We start from the raw sequence: 12,221 nt of genomic DNA, 5'->3' as shown, positions 1-12,221 counted from the left end.
AAATTATTAAATTATATAGTTTTTTAATAAACTAAATTTGATAATTAAGAACTTATTATCGTACAATTACAAACACATTTAATTCAAGATGAAATTCAATTAATAATAGCCAATACATTATTTTAGAGAACTTTTACAAAATATAATATTAAAAAAACATATTAATTTAAACTAATTTAAACTTTAAGAGTACATGACCATAGATGTAATAAAGTAACATTAAAATCTATAGTTTTTTAATAAACTAACCTAAATGATAACTATGAACTTATAATCTTACAATTTTAATAACACATGTTTAATTTTCACTTATGAAACTCAATCTAGTTTGAAAAAAAGTTGATAAATGAATTTAAATTATTAAATTCATCCATGGTACAATTAATTTAAATTATTAAATTATATCATTTTTAATAAACAAAATTTGATAATTAAGAACTTATGATCGTGTTCAAAGGGAATCAATGTGTTCGTGCAAGGGCCACCTTTTTTCTACTATGAGAATGATGCTTTTGCATGGAAGGATATTTGGAAGACAATATCTAAACAATTTAATAGTGTTGAACCAGAGTTGGTGGACTCAATGTTCTTTTCAGCTTCCAGAAGAGCAAGAGGGTATGTGCATAACCTTCCAATAGAAGAGCGATTTCAAGCAGAACCTCTCCCCCCCATGACTATTCAGGAAGCAATTCCACAAATAAAAAGTATTGGCCCCCATGGGATCAGAGAACAAAATTGAATTCCATAGACTCAAGACGATGTGGCACTGTCCTTATTGATCAACTGAGAGTTATGATTCAAAATTCACAAGGGCAACTGCAAGATAGTGCACAGAAATATATACTTCAAAAGTGTGAAGAGTGGAATTTGGTATGGGTGGGGCTAGGTGACCTCGTCCCTCTAAAGCTTCATGAGATAGAGCTTATATTAGGATTTGATAGAGATCACACTCATGGAACTTCTTGTTCGACTGATCACTTGCATTGTTTGGGTAATTCATTCCAAACAGATACAGTTGCATATCATTTATCAGTCTTGAAAGCATTATATCATGATGGCGTCAGAGTATTTTTTGGTGGAGCAGAAGTTTCTCTTCATTGACTTGGGATACATTTAAGTTGTGTTGTATCTATTTTTTATGAGTTTCCTCGCATTGTGATGGAAGTGAAAGAAATAATGCACTCAAAAGCCTCAGTTAATAATTTTTCCTGATCAATGTGTAGGCTCTTTTTTTTTGTAAATAGCTCAACGTTAATAGACTACTTAAAAAATGGAAAAGGATTTTAACCAGAATAGAATGTTCTCTACTGATTTTAAATTGTCCAATTAAAGGATTACATGCCCTAACTAAGAATAGTAATTTTTTTCATTTTCAAACTAGTTTTATAAAGGTCTACAATCATAAAATACTTTTTTTTAACGAGAGTTCAATTTTCAGTCGTCCAACGAATTTCTTTGAATTGACTCTAAAGTGGTTTGTCGTGGAAGCTTATCGTAATAATAATGTTTCTGATCTTTTTTAACGAATGGCTTTTAATTATAACTTTTGGAGGACCTTCGTGGTCTTAGAAAGTATGCGTTCTGCTTTACAATGATACAAAATCACCATATTTATTGTTTGCAACTACTTGAATTTCCTTGAAACTTTTTAAGGTGGAGTATGGAGAATCGTAGATGATTAAGGGAAACCCTTTTCTTAGCTGGGAAATTCTGTAGTGATGCTATTTTAGGTATCGGATTCCAAGCAATCTCACACAATTCTTTTTAAAAACAAGTTCTTACTTTTTATATGCTAATCTTGTTAAACCATAACTATAAAACTAATTGAATTTCATTATTAACAATGAGTACAATTGAACCTAACCTTAAATCTAATTAAGTAGAAAAATAAATATAATTTATCACTTATGAAACTCAATCTATTTTGAAAAAAAGTTGATAAATAAATTTAAATTATTAAATTCGTCCATGGTACAATTAATTTAAATTATCTAATTATCTAATTTTTTAATAAATTAATGAAAATTAAGAACTTATGATCATACAATTAATCTAAAAACATTTAATTCAAGATGAAATTCAATAGTTTGGAAAGAAGTTGATATTTAAGAATTGTAACATAGATAATGAAATTGTGTAAGTTCGAACTAACTTCTAGCCTATTTATATCAAGTTGTTAAATTATTAAATTCATCCATAGTACAATTAATATTATAGTTTTTAAATAAACTAATGATAACTAAGACTCAGATATTCAGATTAGAAACACAATTTCACCAAAGTTGATATTCACAATTTCACCATAGTACAATTGAAAACGCATTTCACCAAAGTTGATATTTAGATTATTATAAAATAAATCTCAAAGGTCTAATCAACCATTATGTACACTTATAACATGCAATATTTTTTCATGATCTTCATTGTCTAGTCTCCACTTGTGACGTACACGCTTAAGTTTGACTGAATGCAAACAAAGCCCTGTAGCAACGACCAGGTGGTTGTATTGTAAAAACCTTGTCAGGTTGATAATCAACAAAGTGTATTCCATGTTGGACTATTTTGTCTTGCTTCAAATATGTTCCCTCTATCACAACAGGACCTGTACCACAAATTTAAGTGTTTTAAAATTTGACAGATATGAAGTTACCTAGATATATATATTTATTTAAATATATATGTGCACGTACATGTATATGTATAATTTACCTATGGGGAACAACATTCCATCACTTTCTTCAGGGTCATATAAAATTTTCCTCTCTGCAGTACATCGCAATAAATAATAATTGACACCTTCATGATTTCCAGGCTCAACAATCACTGCAAAGACATCTCCTACATAACAAGTATATATGAATGCATGTGTACAATATATATAAAACAGTTGAAATTGATAATTAAATAAAAAGTTGAGGTTAATTTTTATGATACTCACCCACTTTTAGCAATCCAGAGATATGATTATAATCATAAAAAATCAATGGAATATCATCAAAATTTTCATCTTCTTTATCAAATGTATCGGTAACATCAAGTGGTACCAAAATCCATGCACCTATATATCCATGTGTCTGATTGATGCATTCTTCATAGTTTTCATCAATGCAACTATCACAAAAACATGAGTATTCTCTTGTCTTCAATGTCCAATTGCAATTATCTGTACTCATGACTGAATGTAAGGAAGGTGTCTTTTCTATCCTCTTGCAAACATGCATGTTTTTTCTATTAACACTAGAAAGTTCGTTAAATTGAAAATATAGAAAAATTAAATTTAAACTTCAAAAAATTCAAAAATAAAACTTAACAATAAATTTTTATAATTTAATTGCATAAAAGTTAAACAAACGTACACATCCATACCTATTATCTCCCAGAAGACTCTATATGGTGCCTGTCGACTCATTGTTGATGATGTCCCAACCTTATCTAATGAAAAATGAGTCTTACACCATTCAACAACATCATGTGCATCATTTACATAAACTCCCTAATAATTCATTTGATACTTTCACAAAGCACATTTGATGCAAGCTCTAGCACCATCATGTTCACCTTTTCCATGGCCACTCTCAAAGAAATTCCATATGTGTTTTATATTCTCAATGCGATGATATCTACACAATGCATAAAATGGTCTAGATGATTTAAACTATGTGGCACATCCATCAGACCAAACATAATGTTTATCAACATTTATGTTTCTTTCTTTCAAATAAGGAAAGAACGTATTGAAGCAATGTTCTACATAGTGAATGTCATGTTCTTTATCATCACTTATATAAAAATGATATTCCTTTATAATTACTCATGCTTGAACTATACTTTGAACACCATCCAAATCTAACTATGCATGTCTATAAAAAACATGTACCATAATAGTGATCTGCTTATTAAAGTAATAATCTAATTGAATTGCTTTCTGATGAACAAATGAATAGTTCCCTACAAAATCAACAACTGATACAATTGTTCTAAGTGAAAAATTATCTCTCAGAGTTTGAAACTGTTGTGCTTGCCACTTTGCAAAAAATGCATGACAAATATAAGGTTGAATCAATTTCTTAAATCTGTCCATAAATGTTAGAACAGGAAACTCCTCTTCAACATATTCTAACCTTTTTGTTTCTTTCCCCAACTTTGTTTCATTTTTGACATACTTGCAACTTTTGCAATTCAATATTTTTGTTACATCAATATTTTCAATTTTCAAAGGAAATAGAGCCAATTCACCACATGTTTCACATAATCCTTTGATGCAATTTATTTTACCAGTTGTATCATCTATGTTGTCACACAAAATGGATGATATAAACTCACTTCTCCTACTAGGAGGAGCAACATGAAAATCATACGTGTCTTCTATAAACTTTTGAAATACCTGATAGTGGAGATCAAACTCAATATGATGACGACAACAAGTTTCAAATATTTTGTTTGACCTCACAAAGTATGGCTTCAATTTTTCAAACAATGTTTGCCCAACTTTTACATTAGGATGTTCATTACAAAACGACACATATAACTCATGCTGTGTTGTGTCCAACCAATGTTTTGTATGATGTTCATATTGACTAGGTGCAATCTTATGCCTGATAACATCTCTACTATTTGATGAAGGATGAGTGTTATCAATCCAAAATGATATGACTAAATTTTTTAATAACTCTTCAATTCTATCAGAATGAGGTGCTCTACACATGATTGCCCAGTTGCCCTCCATAGTACTGTCATCCATAATTAATCTTAACATATTGTCTCATTGTTTTCCTACTAAAACCCATTTCAGATGAAATTGAAGATATTTGTCTATTTTGAGACATATTTTTACTTACAACAAACATCAACATCACTTTTCTTGCCACAAACTTATCTTTAGTTCAAGAGTGTTTTCCTATGTTTCTCAAAACTTGTTTAACATTTTCAATCAAATTAGTTTGCATGTTAGAAAATCTTCTCTTCTTTGATGTTGTATTTACACCTAGCAATTTCAATGCTTCTTGCAACTTGTTTTTTGTAAGTAAAAGTGAAAGCAATTGAGCTTGTTCAAGTGTTTTAGTGTTATCAAATTGAGTCATAATTTCTCTTATCTTCTTCTTCATTGACCTTCTCTTAGACAAACTTAATGGTTGATCACTAGCTGCAAGTTTTCTCAATTTATCTACATCCATTTTAAGTAAATGATCTAAATTCTTATGAGAAATACCATACTTTATAGATTGGACCATATTTAAGAGTTCATCCATGCCAGTTCCTACACCTGATCTCGACCCTTCTCTGATTTTTGTTACTAGAATTTCTACAGGGACTGATCTTGAGCCTTCTCCAACATCCATTGTTTGAGATTCAACAGGGAAAGGTTCTAACCCTTCTTTGACTTCTGTTATTTGAACCTCTGTAGGGACTGATCTTGAACCTTCTTCAACATTCATTGTTTGAGATTCTGTAGGGAGTGTTTCTGACCTCTCTCCCATACGAATTACTACTTCTGTTGAGACTTCTTCAACATTTCCTTCACCTTGTTTAATTCGATGATAACGTGCCACAGTCTTCTGAATATTTCTTTGTTCTACTTTATCAGATCTTTTCCTTGCATATTTGTTTTTTCTTCCTTTCTTGTTTCCCATTATAAAATAAAAAATAATAATAATGTATCCCTTGCCTCAAGATAAATTTTGCGCAATAACCAGGATAAAAAAATCACTATACAGATTTGTCTGTCACTGTTAGTACTTTTAAATTGTTTGATAGAAATCAATAGAATGTAGTCATCTGCAACAAGGCATAAATATTCTTCATTATAATATGGCTAAAATTTGTAAGTCACATTCTTTACAAGTCACAAAGCACCAAATCTTTCTTAAGCCATCATTGAATCAAAAACAAATAACATGGTATGAATACTAGAATGTTTCTCCTAAAAAATAAATTGCATTTCATTTTATGGAAAAATATTAGTTTGTTTTTTCAAGAATAAATTGCTGCATAAAAGACAATGGCATTGGCTATGAAAAGAAGCAAACATAATGTTAGAAATCCCCTCTTTTGTTTGTAGCTCTCATGTCCTTCTTTCTTGTAATGTCCCCTTTCTAGCATTCATAGCATGATGTTGTCGTTAGCCTATTTCCCCACAGTCTCGTAGGCTAACTAGGACATTAAAGGGGCTTAGAGGCCATTTGGCCTAGACAGTTTCAGTTGTAGGTCTTTCTGAGGGGTTTTGAGGCAACTTTGGGCATACTTACTATTTATAGTAAGTCATCTTGGACATGGCCGGACATTCAGTCACAGTGGTATGTCGATGGTAATTGTTTAAAATCGACAGAAAGACTTATTTATCATTGATAAGATTTGTTATGCATTGATAAAGCCATTTTATAAAGTTAAATTTAAATATTTAACTTTATTAATGCATAGACTATAGTTTGTGGGAAATATTTAAATTAAAAGAGTTCCCTTTATTTTTATAACACATTGGAGAAATAAGGTACATAAAGGGAGTTATGTTTTATCCCACATTGAGAAAATGAAGGATTGAGCTCTTGTGAGAACACTATAAAAAAAATGGAAGAGCTTTTTTTTTGTATGCTTGGATGAAGATTAATGTTATGTTGCTGGATATCTGATTATCAGGCTTGGAGGACGAAATCCCTCTTTGCTAGCATTCTCTTCGCTGTTGGAAGACACAGTCAGGAGGATCAAGGGTGTTTTCACTTCAGGAAACACACTGGGTTTCATTTGGGGTGTTTGCATAAAGAAATTTACAAGGGTTTGAGGTGCAGATCTGAAGTTAGTTATTGCTATAGTGCCGCATGAATAGTATTTTGCTTCAGTCAGCATGAACAGTATTTTGCTACAGTACGACGTGAACAGTGTTGGTATCAAGTTTACTTGTTTTCTGGCTGATTAGAAGTTTGGAGGGCTGGCCGACTACATTTGCAAAATACTACGGCAATTAATTCCAGGTTTCTTCTGTCAAATTTTGATATTTTGCATAATAATTGTTGAATACAAGTCTGAATAGTTGTTGTAGCCTTTAAGGCAGCTGTAAGTGCACATCTACATTTAAAAATCACCCTTTATTAGCAAATTGAAAGAGTTTCCAAATTTTTCATATACTATTGAATGTGTGCCAAGTGTTTGTGAAAATGATATGATGTGTATTATGCATTTTAATGTCACTTCATAGTTGTTCGTAAATCTACTCATTGGAAAGCAATTTATTGAGGAAATCAGCTTTATGAGTTTGCATACAAAGTGTTTGACAATATTCCTTAAGTTAAATTTTTGCAAGTCAAAGTTCAAATCAGGGGAGGATATTACAGTGGTATCAGAGCTATAAGTCCTGCCATCCTGTGGAGGTCTTATAGGAAATTTGGAACTGGCGGATAGAGGGGAAAGTGTTTGATGAAATGTCAAAACACTAAAATCAGAGCATTTATGTTTGAGCATGCGACAGGGGCCTTATAATTTCCGCAATACCAGAGCAAGACAAAGTAGGAGTTCAGACCTGCAAAGCAAACAGTCTAGTTCATCCGTACAAGGGGGTATAGAATCCAGTTATACAGACACAGCGGAGGTATTCTTTGATCAAGACAGAAATATGGGTGACCGAGATGACAGGAATACAAGATTAGGTGGAGGCGGGAATGCCAGTCCAGAGCCTGGAGAGGAAAGATTCTTACAGTTATTAGAGACCTTGATACAGGGTCAGCGAGTAGTAGAACAAAGGGCACAGGAACAGAATCAGAGATTGGATCTTATGATGCAGATGATGGCTTGTCAAATGGGGTTGAATGCTAACATGGGTGGAGGAAATAATCAGAATGGTAACAATCAGAATGGAAATGATCAGGATGGGACACATAATGGAGATGAACAAGTTGGGAACAATTTCGATCATGCACACCAGCGAGCTAGGAGAGTGAGTTCAAGGCCCATGATTCCTAAATTTCCTCCTAGAGCTCCAGAGCAGCTTGTACTAGAGCCCCAGATTACTGATATACAGGACCAGTTGAGGAGAGATTGGGAACCCAGAGGGCTAGATTTTACTGCTGCAATTACCTTTAGGGAGTATATGGATGTGCGGATGAAACATATGCCACGTGGACATGACAGGAACCAGAGCTATGAGCTACGGAAGAAAGTAGGGAGACTTGAGTTACCATATTATGATGGCTCAGGAAAGTCTACAGCAAGAGCTTGGGTTCAAAAGCTTGACACATACTTTCAATTGAACCCTATTCCTGAGGAAGAAGCTATTAAGTATGCAAAAATTCATCTGGATGGGTTACCACACGAGTGGTGGCATCATGGTATGGTCACTATGGGACATGCACACATTACCTCATATGTGGAGTTTACAAAGAGGCTAATTGAACGTTTTGATAGGAAGGATCCAGAACTCCATTTCAAGGAGTTAGCTCAGCTTAAACAGTGGGGATCACTGGAAACATACATTTCAGAGTTTTAGAAACTTGCAGTGTTAGTAACAGATGTATCTGAGAGGAGGATACTAGTTCTATTTATGGATGGGTTAGTTGATCCGTTGAGAGGGTGGATTAAAGCTCTCAACCCTCCCACTTTGCAGGAAGCCATTAAGAAAGCTCGTGACATGGATTCCTCTTCATCTTCAAAAAATAAATTCTAGGCAAAGAGTTTCCCTTCAAGGAAAGATAAGGACAAGAAACCTTTTCATAAAGAGGTTCAGCCAACTAAGGAGGAAAGTAAGAGGTTGGACAATGAGACACTTAATGATCTCAGGAAGAAGAAGCTTTGTTTTCATTGCAGGGAGCCTTGGGATTTGTCACATAAGTGTCCATTGAAAGCAAAAGCTAAGCAGATGGAGTACTTTTCAGCCGAAGAGTCAGTAGATGGAGATTCAGAGCTGTCATCTGAATCAGATGGAGATGATGATAGTTCTTCACAGGAGGAAGCACGCGGTGATAGCACGATAGCTCAGTTGTCAAGTATACAGGAGGCCGTCACTTTTAGAGTTAGGGGAACCTTGGATGGACAGAGAGTTGTGGCACTCATTGATACAGGGGCGACAGATAACTTCATTGATGAGAAGTTTGTAACATGCAGAGGGCTACATACAGAGGAGCATAGGGGATTTAAGGTGATGGTTGCCGATGGCTTCAAAATTGAATGTACCAAGAAAATCTCCAACTTGCAGCTTCATTTGGGAGATTATGACATGACAGGAGATTTCTTTGTGGTCAACATCGGTGATCAGGATATGGTGCTTGGGATGAACTGGATGAAGTCTCTGGTAGAGTTTACATTTAACCTTGAGAAAATAGAAATGAGGTTTGAGGAAAATGGTAAGAAGATAGTGCTCAGAGATTTGTCAGATGGGAGACTTCGAGTGGTGTCACTCAAGTGGATGCAGAGTTTCTTTAGACATGATCAGTTGCAGTGGGCAGCAGAGTTTAGAGTAATGCCTGAGATGATAGAGCAGCATAAACTAGAGTATCAACCTGATGTACAAAAAATAATAACCAAACATACTAAGGTGTTTGGTGAGATACCTCTAGGGAGACCCTCGGATAGGGGAATCGAGCATGTTATTGAATTAGAGGAAGGGGCTAAGCCAGTTATCATCACACCTTACCGCCATCCGAAGAGACATAAGAATGAAATAGAAAAGGCAATAAAGGAGTTGATTGACATGGGGCACATACGGCCAAGCAAAAGTCCTTTCGCTTCTTCAGTAGTATTGGTGAAGAAGAAGGATGGTACAATGAGGATGTGCATTGATTATAGGGAGCTAAACAAGAAGACAATCAAGAACCGATACCCTATCTCGCGCATCGATGAGCTTATTGATGAATTGCATGGTGCATGCTACTTCTCCAAGATTGATTTGAGATCCGGCTACCATCAGATACGGGTTAGAGAGGTGGATGTGGAGAAGACAACTTTTAGATGCCACTATGGACATTTTGAGTTCTTAGCCATGCCCTTTGGGTTGACAAATGCCACTGCCACTTTCCAGTCCTATATGAATAGAGTGTTTAGAGATCAGTTGAGGAAGTTTGTGTTGATATTTTTTGATGATATACTGGTATACAACCATACTTGGGAGGAACATTTGAAGCATATTGATACAGTGCTCAATATTCTAGAGAGGGAGTCATTATATGCCAAGATGAGTAAACGTGAGTTTGGGATGACAGAGTTGCTATATCTAGGGCATATTATTAGTGCAGGAAGTGTTCGGGTTGACCCAGACAAGATCAGGGCCATTCTGGATTGGCCAACACCGAGGAACACTTCACAACTCAAGGGATTTCTCGGGCTTTGTGGGTTCTACCACAGATTTGTGAAGGAATTTTCACAGATAGCAGCACCACTTACAGATTTGACACGGAAAGATAGTTTCAAGTGGTCAGAGAGGGCTCAGGATTGTTTTGACAGGTTTAAGGAGCTGATGAGTACATGTCCTGTTTTAGCCATTCCAGATTTCACTAGGCCTTTTGAGCTGCAGTGTGATGCCTCAGGAGAGGGCATAGGAGCTGTTCTCATGCAAGACAAACATCCCATCACATATGAGAGTATAAAATTACGAGGTGTGGAGAGAACCTACAGCATCTATGACAAAGAGATGCTAGCAATCATGCACGCGCTAGCTAAGTTCAGGCAGTACTTAGTGGGAAGTCGATTCACAGTAAAAACAGATCATAATAGCTTGAAACATTTCCTTGGATAGAAGGACCTTAATGATAGGCAACAGAAATGGGTGAGTAAATTACAGGCCTATGATTTTGACATAGCCTATGTCAAAGGGAAGAAAAATATTGTTGCAGATGCATTATCTAGAAGGCCTCATTTTCTTGCTGTTGGGATAGTCATGGATGATTGGAGAGAGATGATCTTGGTAGAATATGCTAAGGATAGTTGGGCATCTAGCATTATTGAGGGAGCTATTCAAGATAGTCGATACACTGTCGTAAATGATCTGATCATCTACAAGGAAAGGATTTATTTAGTACCCGGGTCTGCTATGAAGCAGAAGATTTTGAGGGCATTTCATGATTCACCAATGGCAGGACATCCTGGATTCTTTAAGACATATTAGCAGGTGAGAGAGTGCTTCACTTGGAAAGGACTCAAATCAGAGGTGCTTCAGTTTGTTAGGGAATGCCCTGTGTGTCAGCAGAACAAACAGGAACATTCTTTTCCGGGTGGTTTACTACAGCCCCTACCCATACCAGAGAAGAAGTGGGATAGCATTTCTATGGATTTTATCATAGGCCTCCCCAAGGCACAGGGTCGAGATTGTATCTTTGTTGTGGTAGATAGATTGACAAAATTTGCACATTTCTTTGCAATTTCGTCTACATATTTAGTAGCACAAACAACAGAAATATTTTTTCGAGAGGTATTCAGACTACATGGGATACCACGGAGCATATTCAGTGACAAAGACAACAGATTTATGAGCCACTTTTGGCAGGAGTTGTTCAGGTTATGTGGAACAGAGCTCACTTCGAGTACCAGCTACCACCCCCAAACTGATGGGCAGACAGAGATAGTGAACAAATGGGTTGAGGGGTACCTTCGAAACTACATTGCAGGAGAGCAGAAGGCTTGGGTGAAGTGACTACATCTAGGGGAGTACTGCTATAATACCTCTTTCCATATGTCTATTCAAATGTCCCCTTTTATGGCATTGTACGGGTATGATGCTCCTAATTTTTTGGATTTGTTATTTGGGGACAGCGGGGTGCCTAAGGCCAAGGATACTTTGCAGGAGTGTTAGGAAATTATGCGATCCTTGAAGGAAAATTTGCAAAAGGCACAAAATCAGCAGAAGCAATATGCTGATCAGCACAGGGTTGAGAGGTCTTTTGAGGTGGGAGATATGGTGTACCTCATGTTACAGCCGTATAGACAGTCCTCTTAAGAAGAGTGGAGCAGAGAAATTGAAACCACGCTACTATGGACCTTTCAAAGTAATCAGGAGAGTGGGCGAAGTAGCTTATGAGTTGGAGTTGCTTGCAGATAGTAAAGTGCATAATGTGTTCCATTTGTCATGCCTTAAGAAGGCATTGGGTCACAATGTGGTGCCTTTAGTAGCATTGCCACCTCTTGATGATGAGGGAAAGCTTATCTTGGTTCTCGAGGCCATACTTGACTCCAGGGAGAGGGTGCTTCGTAGGAGGACTATCAAGGAGTATCTAGTGAAGTGGAGGAACCTACCTGTCGAGGATGCT

This window comes from Cupressus sempervirens, chromosome 9 (genome assembly GCF_028749045.1).
Source record: "Cupressus sempervirens isolate cs-2001-9-10 chromosome 9, ASM2874904v1, whole genome shotgun sequence".
NCBI lineage: Eukaryota > Viridiplantae > Streptophyta > Pinopsida > Cupressales > Cupressaceae > Cupressus > Cupressus sempervirens.
Note: the sequence above shows the minus strand (reverse complement) of the source record.